Here is a 12822-nt window from a genome sequence, read left to right as displayed (position 1 = left end):
AAGCTTTCTTATCTTTTACTATATATACATATTATATATATTTTTACTATATATATTATATATTCTTACTATATATACTATATATTTTTACTATATATACATATTATATTTTGTTTATATATATATATATATTTTTTTTTAGATGGAATTTCGCTCTTGTTGCCCAGGTTGGAGTGCAATGGCGCGATTTTGGTTAACTGCAACCTCCGCCTCCCGGGTTCAAGCCATTCTCCTGCCTTAGTCTCCTGAGTAGCTGGGATTACAGGCATGGGCCACCACACCAGGCTAATTTTGTATTTGTAGTAGAGATGGTGTTTCTCCATGTTGGTCAGACTGGTCTCTAACTCCTGACCTCAGGTGATCCGCCCACCTTGGCCTCCCAAAGTGCTGGGGTTACAGGTGTGAGCTCACGCCTGGCTGTTTTTTACTGTAATTTTTATCTTTTATTTTGTATATTCTCTCAAACATATAATGATTATTTTTATATAAATATAATGAGATAATAAACAGTTTGTAGTTCTATGAATGTGTGGGGAAGGTTGATCAAAGTACTTGTCTTCTTTATAAGCTGCTGAAGGAATCAACTTTTATACTGTGAGATTTGGGGACATTCATATACACATTTATTTCCACTATATCATTAATGTTATTATTTTTAGTCAGATTTCACAGAGCATCATTCAAGTTATTCTGATGATAATCCTCAAACACTGAGTCTAAAACAAGGGTCAATGTGCTATTACTGAGGCCAAATCTGGCCAGGCTAACACCTGTTTTTGTTTATAATTGCTTTCACACTGCTATGACAGAGTTGGGTACTTGTGACACAAGACTATGTGACCCACAAAACCTAAAATGTTTACTATCTTGCCTTTTATTTATGTCAATCCCTGGCCTAAGAATAAAAATGCCCCAGTGCTTTGCTATCTCTGCATAGTATATAAAGGATAAATGTAATGTGAAACAGTGTTTCACTGATTAGAGACTGAGCTACCCCTATTTTTCCACACCCATGTTTTATCTAATTTTCTCTTCTTTGATTATCCTTGTTCTAAGCAAGCTGGGTTTTCAGGGCAGATTAATTTACTTATTACTTAAAATTGTCTTAGTGTTGTCTAGGTTGAGTTTATCCTTGTATTCTCCAAGTTTAGTGTTCATAAGCTATGACAGAAACCTCTGGAAACACAGCATGGATTAGGGCCCCTTCATATTGCCTCATGGACTTGGTAGACAAGAGGAACTCACAGAAAACTACTGACGCTCCTGCTACTTGTTGTTCCAAGAGAAATAAAGCCATTTGTCTCTGACCCAAGAGCCGAGTTTTCTGTAAGCATGCATAAAACAGTAACTAGATAACATAACTTTTAAAATGTGTTTTGCTTGGTCAGTTGTGGTGAAGAGGATGGGATGTTGACAAATGGCTTTCTGGAAGAGAAAAGGCAACTTATCTCACAGTGCAGATGAGGAGATAGAAGAAGACGCCCTACGATTTGGCAGTGAACGTTCTCACTCACATTGTGTGTAGGATAATATCCCCCACTTCCCTACCTTTTGATGAGACTGAACATCAAGACTAAACATTGAATCAAGTCACCAAATAAACAGTGCTTTAGTTGTTTCTCAGTCTCTTCTAGGTAGGAGAAAGAAGGTCTATTTTCATGACAGTGGATCAGCAAGCTACACATTCTTACTTGAAAGGTATTATGGCTGTGGTTGCTGAATCAAGGGGTACTCAAAGGTGTAACACATGATATAAGAAACAGTCCTCATTACATGATATAAGGTTTGGGGTGTTCCAAAAACATTGTAAATCATTTGATTGAAGGCTGTGCTGCTGGAAACCAAAAGCAAAAGCAAACCCTTGTTTAGTGGTGTGGAACTGATCTCTCCTTCCACACACCCACTTATTTTTGTTTTGTTTGTTTTCCGATTCCACATGAAATGTGAACTTTATGAGGTCAAGGATCGGTGCCTGTTATATTCACTGCTGTATTTTTAGGACCTGGAATGATATCTGAAACAAAGTAATTGTGTCTATTTGTTTTCTGAATGAATCAAAATAGTGTGCTGCATAAAAAACAACTGTTAACTTATAACAACATGGCATACAAGACCAATGTGAAAACTACTTATTCACTGCTTCTTTCCCTCTTCCTACCATGCTACACATACCAAACATTATGCCTATTTCAAAACATTAATTATTTTATGTGCATTGCCAAGAAACAAATTTGTTAATACCAGGACAAAAGGAAAGAGGACTAACACTTTGAGTAATGAATAGGAGTGAATGATAAAGGAGGTCCTGAGATTATTATATAACAGATGTAAGGGTAAGTGTGAGTAAGCATTTGGGGTTTGTGTTTAAGATCTATATGAAGAAGAAACTCAAGTATAGATATCCTATGTATTTATATGATTGGAAGTAAGTCTGTTACTCAAAGTAAATCGTACCAAAATCTCTCAAAATATGGACTATTTGAACCAGTGTTAGAAAGGGGTTGTGTACAAGAAAATGGAACCCCACTCTTTCATTGTGCATAGAAGTGAGAAGTTCATGGTCATTGTGTTGTGCCAGGATGTTATGTTGAAAAGGCATAAACACTGGTTCAGGACCAGTAAAATTAACTGAATCCACGCAGAGGAAAATACACTATTGCTTGTGGGAATATACTCAAAATGTAGGGTACATAGACCTCCTAAGGTAAATTAAACTCCCCTCAACTGAAGATGAACTCACAGTAAAAAAAAATAATGTGAGAAAATAAGTTATCCAACAAAAAATATGTAATGTGAGTATACCCTGAAAGAGAAATTAAAGTAAATTTTCATACCCCAAAATAACAAAATACTAAAGAAAGAGCAAGACAATATGAAAAAAAGGCCACTTGTATTTAGAAAATAAATTATGGGAATAAAATATATATAGAAGTTATTGTTCAACTTGTGGTTCAGTAATACTGCCAAAGAAATAATTAATATATTGGAATTTAAGTGTGGGGATTTAGCCTATAATGAAGAAATAAGAGAGAGAAATAAGGGAAGCAAGAAAGGAAGGCAAGAAGAAAGGAAGGAGGGAAGGAAGGAAGGAAGGAAGGAAGGAAGGAAGGAAGGAAGGAAAGAAGGAAGGAAAGAAGAAAGGAAGGAAGAAAGGAGGGAAGGAGGGAAGGAGGGAAGGAAAGGAAGGAAGGAAGGAGGGAAGGAAAGGAAGGGAAGGGAAGGGAGAAGGGAAGGGAAGGGAAGGAAAGAGGGAGGTAAGGGAGGGAACGAGGGAGGGAGGGAGGGAAGGAAGGAAGGAAGGAAAGAAGGAAGGAAGGAAGGAAGGAAGGAAGGAAGGAAGGAAGGGAAGATAAGTATTGTTTAAAAGTCATGAATGGCAAAACAGGAAGACCCAGCATTTGTTTGGGAAAAAAAAGAAGCCCAGGCATTGTGGTGGCTCACACCTGTAATCCCAGCAATTTGAGAGGCTGAGGCAGGAGGATTGCTTGAGCCCAGGAGCTTGAGACCAACCTGAGTAACATAGCAAGACCCTGTCTCTATCAAAAAAAACAAAAACCATACAAACAAAAAAATTAATAAGAAGAAAATCAGAGATTTAGGGAAGGGGGCAAGGGCACAGCTCAATATTCATGGAATTAATATTGTTAAAAATAACAAAAATGAGAATATGACTTCTCAGAAACAAGCTATACAGCATCAAGCAGCATAGATAGAACTATTTCTTTCTTTCTTTCTTTCTTTTTTTTAATACATTAAGTTCTAGGGTACATGTGCACGACGTGCAGGTTTGTTACATATGTATACTTGTGCCATGTTGGTGTGCTGCACCCATCAACTCATCAGCACCCATCAGCTCGTCATTTACATCAGGTATAATTGGGAGATAGAACTATTTCTGTACTTATTCACATTTTAGTGCATCTACAAAATGTAAAAGCAAATAGAAAATACAAGCAGTTGTCAGGAAAAAACACATATTGCTTACAAAGATATGACACTTAAAATTACAGCATGCTTTACATCAGTCATAAAATGTAATAGAAGAAATTTGTCAACATTTCGGACCTAGATAAATTCAAATTGAAAATTTAAGATAAATATATTTTGGACATATATGTAAATTTAACCTAAAAGATATATGAAATATTAAACTTCAAAAAAATGTCAACACTAACCAGGAGGTCATTACAAATATGAGTAAGACTATCATTAAATTTAATTGCATATTGAATATAAACAATGTTAGTAATCATTATGACTAATGAGGGATCGTTTTGAGAAAAAAGACTGGACTTCATTTGTAGAACACCATAAGAGAAGTTGCAGAAGATAGAGCGGGGCAGGAAGAAAATGGAATTTTTAAGTTCAATTGAACTTAATCTGCTGAAATGGATAGTGATATCTAAGTCTACAAGTAAAATTTGAAATATGATTGCTAAATCCATAAAAAATAATCTTCACTGCAGGAAAGGAAATAAAGAAAACAGAATAATCCCAGAGAAATAAGAAAATAAATTTTAAATTGCCCCCCAAAAGAGTGTCATATATAGAATACAACACATAAAACAGAATAAAGCCCAACATATGCTGCTTACATGAAGCATATTTACTGCTAGATGACACGCCAAGATTGAAAATAAACAAAGAGAAAAGATACATCAGGAAAACGTAACTAAAATATAGGTTGTTTGCTCTTGTTTCTGTTAACTGAGTTTGAATACAGATGCTCCTTGACTTACAATGGAGGTATGTACTGATAAACTCTTTGTAAGTTGAAAGTATCATACATCAAAAATATATTTAATATACCTAATCTACCAAACATCATAACTTAACCTATTGTACTTTAAACATGCTCAGAACACTTACGTTAGCCTACAGTTGGGCAAAATAATGTAACATGAATCCTATTTTTAAATGAAGCATTGAATGTCTCATACAATTTATTGAATACTGTACTCAAAGTAAAAAACAGAATGGTTGCATAGGTACTTGAAAAAACAGTTTCTACTAAAAGCATGTCACTTTTGCAATGTCATAAAGTAAAAAAAATTTAAGCTGAACCATTGTAAGTAGGGGCCTTACTTTTCATCAGTCACTAGAGCAAAAATGGTAATGTTATTCACTGCATAATAAAAAAGGTAACCTTATTAGAATATATATAACAATACTGAATTCGTAACCCCGAATTACCTAATAATATATAATTTAAAACTCTCTTAGTCTGCTTGCGCTGCTTAAACAAAATACCATACTAGAGAGCTTATACACAACAGAAATTTATTTCTCACAGTTCTGGAAGCTGACAAGTTCAAGATCAAGGTACCAATAGATTTGGTGTCTGGTGAGGTCTTCTTGTTTTGTAGAACGGCCTTCTTTCTCCGTCTTCAAAGCAGCTCTCTGGGGCATCGTTTATATGGGCATAAACACCATTCACAAGGACTTGGTCCTTATAACCTAATAACCTCCCAAAAGCCCTACTTCATAATACCATCACATCGGTGATTAGATTTTGACATAAAAATTTGAGGGAATAGACAAAAAAATTCAGATTATAGCAGTAACTACTCTTAAATAAAATCTATATTCAATTCATAAAGCTACTGTGACATACTAGCTAAAATATGAAAAGTCTTCATGGAAAACTAAAATTATAAAATAATCTAAAAAATGTGAAAATCCCAAATAAAGCATTAACAAGTAGAATAGTAAACATCACAAAAAGTATAGCTTGATTAAGAATTTAAATTAAGGCTTAAGATAGTAACTTCATGAATGTAATTCTTTAACAATCATATAAGGAAAAAATATTTTACAAATACATGTCACAGGAAATACATCTGATTAAATTCACATCTTAGTACAATAATTGAGCAGTAAAACATATTAAAATGGTATAACTGTGATGAAACTTGTGAATTTCATTTAATTTTTCAAATATATCTAATAATACCTGCTTTACTAATTATAGATAACAAACTGGTTTTAAAATAGCATCATTACTGGTTTTATTCAACCAAGTACCTAAAAATGTAATTACTTCTGTTATTTGGAATATTATATTAATGATTTAAAAAGGGTACAGTATATATCCTTGAATTTAACAAATGTTTGCTTTTTGTTTGTTTGTGTGCCTGGTTATGTAGAAACACAACATTATAGATATGTTTAGCCAAAGACTATGTTATAGCATTTGAATATACTCTGTTATTTATTTATTCTATTGACATAATGATGCACAAAGGGCATTTAACAAAAAGATAGAAAGTAAATTTCAAATGCTATCTTTTAGAAGAAATAACTTCAAGTAGTAAAGTTTTGCAGTTTACATAATACATTATAATGCTTAACCCAAGACAAAATGGATTTTTAATATTCTATGAGAAATTTTCAGCTCATAGTTATTCTTTTTCACAAATTAACATGGCTACTATAGTTAAATAGTATCAATGTGAAATGTGAATTCAAATGTTTAATATCAGGTTTAAAACTCAAATCTGAGTTTTACATTTTAACTGATCCTAAATAAAATTGTTTTCTGTAAGTGCTTAACCATGCTTTAGTAAGAGTTTTATTATTTTATTTAAAAATGTATATTTTATTTTTTAATTGACAGATAAAATTGTATATGTTTATTGTGTACCACATGATATTTTTAAATATGTATACATTGTGGAATGGTTAAATCAAGTTAATTAACACATGTATTAACTCACAGATTTTTGTGGTGAGAACACTTACCATACATTCTCTTAGCATTTTTCAAGAATACACATATTGTTATTAATATAGTAATTATGTCGTTCAGTAGGTCTGTTAAAGTTATTCCTCCTAACCAAAGTTTTGTAACTTTTGACCAGCATCTCCCCAGTCCTGTCCCCCATGACTGACTCTGCCCCTGAGGTCCCCATTTTACTCTGTTTCTACAAGTTCAGTATTTTTAGATTTCACATATATGTGAGATCATCTGAAGTAAGGTAAGTGAAGTAAGTTGTGAGATCAACTTACTTCACTTAGCATAATTCTCTTAAGGTTCATCCATGTTGTCAAAAATAGCAATGTCCTCGTTTTTCTAAGGCTGAGTACTATATATACAAAATAATTATTTTTCCATTATTGTAAATAATGGTACATTTCTTCCCTTTTCTCGAAAGATATTGTACTTTTCCAGTCAAGTAGATCTATAGTTTTGTCCTGTAAAATCTAAGAAGGTCATTAGACTTCCTTTCATCTGTCCTTCCTTCTGTGTCTCCTTAGCTCAAACTGGCAGTGTCTCTGCTGGCATATTCCCATTCCTATTTCTAGATTCTATTGAGATGATTGATTTAGTTCATGAGACACGCCTATGACCACTTTATGAATTTTTTTTTCCAATTGTACTCTTAGTATTCTCTTCAGAGAAATGAGAAAATATTAAGGAAATGAGAAATGTATTTGGACAGGCTGAGAATTTTTAATATCTGCAAGTTCTGTTTTTTCTTTTGCTTAGTCATTTCTTCTTCAATTCATCCCTCTCTTTTCTTGCATTTTCTTATAAACAATTAGGAGGAACTAAGTCACTCCTTCAACACTTTATTTAGAAATATCCTCAGCTAAATATCTATATTCATTGCTTGCAAGTTCTAGCTTACATGAACTCTAGAATACAAACACAATTTATCTAAGTTACTTGTCACTTTATAATAAGTATCACCTTCCTTCAAGTTTCTGATAACATGTTCTTTATTTCCATGTCATGTTTTGCATAATGGCCCTTAACATCCATAGATGTTAAATGGAATCAGATATTGTGTTCATATATTCTGTAAGCAGATGGAAGCCTTTTCTTTCTAGCTTTCCTCTTTACTTTCTGAGCCCTCACCAGCATTAACCCTAACATTTGTTTTTCCAGGATGTACCTCAAAACTCTTCCAGTTTCTACCCATTGGCCAATCCCCAAGCTGCTTCCACATTTTCAGGCATTTGTTATAGCAGCACCCCACTTCTACCAAAATCTTAATCAGTTCAAGCTATCAAAACAAAATACCCTAGAGTGGGTAGCTTAAGCAACAGAAATTTCTTTCTCACAGTTCTGAAGGATGGGACATCCAAAATCAAGTCCATAATCAAAAGTTTCGGTTGGTCTCTAATGAATAATTAATAACCAAGCTCTAATTATTATATTTCAAAACTATGGCTACAAATATTTTTCTATTTTAATGCTTGGTACCATTGTGCATCCAATTATCCAAGACAGAAAAACTGAGAAATTGTTGAATTATCTCTCTTCTTCTACCCTTATATGGGCAATAAACCAAGTGGTATTTATTGTTGTCACATACTCTTTTTCATCCATACTGACAGTACTGAATTTTTGAAATAACATCTGACTTCGTTTCTCTTCTTTTGCTCCTGGTGCCATCATTCTTCCACACAATTGTCAGAGTAATGTATATATTAAATGACTATCTGATCATATCCGCCACCTAGTTAAAAATACTTTAGTAACTTTCATTACATAACAGTATAAAATTCAAAGATCAAAATTCTTTAAATGACAAATGTGGTTTTTAGAATAACAGATATAATTCATGCTAACTTTCAGCTTTATTTCTCTCTTCCTTTTTAAATATTTGTGCTTACAAGTAGTATGACTGCATTCTTATATGCATTTTTATTTTTCTATAATTTCGTTTACTCCTTTTCCTTCTGGAACAATTTTATAAATTCATACTGCTTTATATGTCTTTTTGTGCATGTGTATATGAAGCTTTCATTAAGCATTTTCTTTCATCATCTACTTTTGCTTTAGGCCCAGTCAGTTTTTTATGTTCAAATGTACTTTTGTTTTTCCATTAGGATAGGTTTAGTCTTAAAAACTGCACTTGAATTGTTCATTACTATACCAAAACAGAATGCTGCTGTTCATTTAAATACAAAAACAATTAAATAACTTTATGTCATACTTATATATCAAGTTAAAAATAGTTATGTTCAGATACTGCTGTTGGTGTTAAAAGTAACATAGAAATTATATTTTCTCTAAGAGTATAAAATATTCAATAATTTATCTTATATATTATTATATTCTTTTTAATTTTTAAAAATTTTATGAGTACATAGTAGGTGTATATATTTATGGAGTCTATGGGATATTTTGATAAGGGCATTACAATGCACAATAATCACATCAGGGTATTCATCATTGTGATGCTTGCAAGTTCTACCTTACATGAAATCTAGAATACAAACACAATTTATCTAAGTTACTTGTCACTTTATAATAAGTATCACCTTCTTTCAAGTTTCTGATAACTTTATTTCCATCTCATGTTTTGCATAATGGCCCTTAACATCCATAGATGTTAAATAGAATCAGATATTCTGTAAGCAGATGGAAGCCTTTTCTTTCTAGCTTTCCTCTTTACTTTCTGAGCCCTCAGAAAGTACAATAAATATTGTATTATTCATCACAATAATCACATTGGGATATTCATCACCTCAAGCATTTATCATTTCTTTTTGTTACAAACATTCTGATCATCCTATCTTAGTTATTTATAAATGTACAATAAACCATTTTTGACTGAAGTTGCCCTGTTGTGCTATCAAACACTAGATCTCAAGCTATTTAGTGAAGTGATGTCCTACGTTAACTTTAAAAGACTATATTTAAGAAATACTTTTGAATCTGTGACATAAACATCATTTATAGGATAAGTCTCTTAAAATGAGGTATTTTTAGATAGTAACTTAATTGCAAGTAGGTTTTCAAATAGTACAACTCTTATTTACATCTTCCGTGATTCATGTTACCAGGAGATAAAAATCTATTCAATTATTTTGTTGAAAGCAAAAGAAATTTCTCTCAAATAACCCAAGATGTTGATGACTGTAACAAATATAAATTTGAGGACCTATTATTTATTATTTGAAACTATTTTTGGTCATGTACCATATGCTGGGAACTCAATGAATTACCAATGATACAAAGATTAATAATACGTGTTGGCTAAAATCAAGTGAACAGACATATATAAGAAATAATCTGGCATCAGGGATCCTATGAAGGTGGCAAAACATATGAAATAAACAAAATAAGACTGTATGCAAAGCTGCCCTGTAGAGGTTACTGAGGAATTTGTACATAATGTTGCAGATGAGTCGACGATCAAATAAAGCAATAGTCCCCAATCTTTTTGGCACCAGAGACTGGTTTCATGGAAGACAATATTTACACGGATGGGGGTGGGGTGAGGGGAGAAAGTTTCATCTCAGATTATCAGGCATTAGATGGATTCCGATAAGGAGCACACATGATCCTTCCCTCACATGTGCAGTTCACAATAGGGTTCATGCTCCTATGAGAATCTAATGCCTGATGATCCGATAGTAGACAGAGCTCCAGTGGTAATGCTTACTCACTCATTGCTTATCTCTTGCTGTGCAGCCTGGTTCCTCACAGGCCGTGGACCAGTATCGGCCCCCAGCCAGGGAGGTGCAGACCCCTGATATAAAGTAAAGATGAAAGTTCTTTAAGTAGAAACACACACACCACCACCACCACCACCGCCACCACCACTACCATCACCATACTTAAATAAGACTTCTACTTTTGTCTGGGACAAAACAGATTATAATGGACTAATCCTCTTTCTGAAATAATTATAAATAAATAGAATATTAACACTGCTGAAATACCCTTGAAAGGCAGTAACAGAGCACCAATTTAGGCAGGAGTTGAGGGATTACAATACTTAAGAAAAGAGAAAGATAAAAAAGGCCACACTCATCTTGGATTTTTTTGCTTAGAACAATTTTTTACAGTTCCAAGTTTACTGAAAAAGAGTTCAAGAATTAGAAAGCAATATTTTTGCACTGAGGAGGCTGAGATTGGAGCTTGAGCTGAAAAGCTGTAGGACCTCAGAGAATTGTGCTACAAGATCTTCAAAATATACCTCCCCATTTTTTTTTTTTTTTTTTTTGGCTGATTCATAAACTGCCCATGCAGAGGGGAGATCCTTAAAAACATAGCAGAAGATAGTAGCTGAGAGGCTAAATACTATATGATGTGGTTAGGTTTTGTGTACAGATCCAAATCTCATCTTGAATTGTAATCCCAGGTTTTAGGGAGAGACCTGGTGGGAAGTGATTGGATTATAGGGGCAGTTTCACCTATGCTGTTCTCATGACAGAGAGTGAATTCTCACTAGTTCTGATGGTTTTATAAGCATCTGTCATTTCCTCTGCTTGTGCTCACACTCTCTCCAGCCACCTTGTGAAGAAAGTGCCTGCTTCCCCAACAGCCATGATTGTAAATTTCCTGAGGTCTCCCCAGCCATGTGGAACTGTGAATCAATTAAACCTCCTTGTTTATAAATTACCCAGTCTGGGGTAATATCTTTATAGCAGCGTGAGAATGGACTAATACACTGTATTTGTAAAAACCAAAAAAGAATTGAAAGTTCGATTTTTAATTTTGGAGGAATTCCTGAACATGCCAGAGAATTGTCAAAAAGAGGCCCTACCAAATCTTAAATATAAAAATATAATATCAGAAACAAAACTATAATTCTGTTAACCTGTACAAAAACATTATATTTAATATGGGATCCAGATAACTCTTCATGTATGATATGAAGTAAGGTGGAATTTCCAAAGGAAGAATGCCTTAGACATCAAGAGTTCTCGGGTCAGTACAATCTTCCTGCCTGGAGGTTGTAACAAAATTGGCCTCAGAGAGCATATACATTCTGAGTGAAGGAAGTGTTATGGAGAAAATATAAAGAGGTGGACCAACACAAAGAATGAGAAATGTTTGAGGTGTGAATACCCCAATTACTCTGATTTGATCATTACAATTACATGCTTTCATCAAATATCACAAGTGCCCTGAAAATATGTACAGCTGTTATATATCCATAAAAAGTAAATATAAAAAAACATGAAAAGAGAAGTGGAGATTTGTTTATACAAGCAAGAATATTCCAATAGTATTAAAGGGCACAAAGATCTTATGATGAAAAAGATATGTACAGTAGTCCCCCTTCACTCACTTTCCAGTTTCAGTTACTTGCAGTCAACTGATCTTAAAATATTAAGTGAAAAATTCCAAACATTCCCTGCTCCTGAAAGCCAACCACAGACATTATCATCGTTCAATGATCCAAAATCAACCAAAGCAGATGTGTGTCCTTCTGACGTATCATCAGAAGGTTGATAGCAGCCTAACATTATGTCACAATGCCTATGCCATTCACCTCACCTTATCTTATCATGTAGATATTTAATCATCTCTCATTATCACAGAAAGAAGGATGAGTACAGTCCAATAAGATATTTTGAGAGAGAGACCCCATTAACATAACTTTTATTACAGTATATTGTCATAATTATTCCATTTTATAATTATATTTATACTTATAATTTTATAATTATTGTGGTTAATCTCTTACTGTGCCTAATATATAAACTTTATCACAGGTATATGTATATAAGAAAAAACGTAGTGTATATAGACTTTGGTACTATTTGTAGTTTCAGGCATCCACTGGGGGTCTTGGAGCATAGGCTAACACCCAAGTGGTGTCCTTAGGTGTTATACTGCATGATAATTGGGGCAAAGGACATAGTTCTGCCATAGATGACTGCGTTTTGGGTAGAGAAAAAAGGCACAGATGAAATGAATTGTCATTTTGTCCATTCTTGCTTTGTGTAAAAATGTCTGAAGACTGTCAAGCAGTTCCAGGGCCAGGTTTCCAGTTTTTCATTATATAGAGGCTTCTATCAATTATTTGCTTCCTATTTTCTTCTGATATTTTCCATCACATATGGAATGTTATA

Source organism: Macaca fascicularis, chromosome 12 (genome assembly GCF_037993035.2).
Source record: "Macaca fascicularis isolate 582-1 chromosome 12, T2T-MFA8v1.1".
Lineage (NCBI taxonomy): Eukaryota > Metazoa > Chordata > Mammalia > Primates > Cercopithecidae > Macaca > Macaca fascicularis.
The sequence above is the reverse complement of the archived record's forward strand: the minus strand, read 5'-3'. Positions refer to the sequence as shown.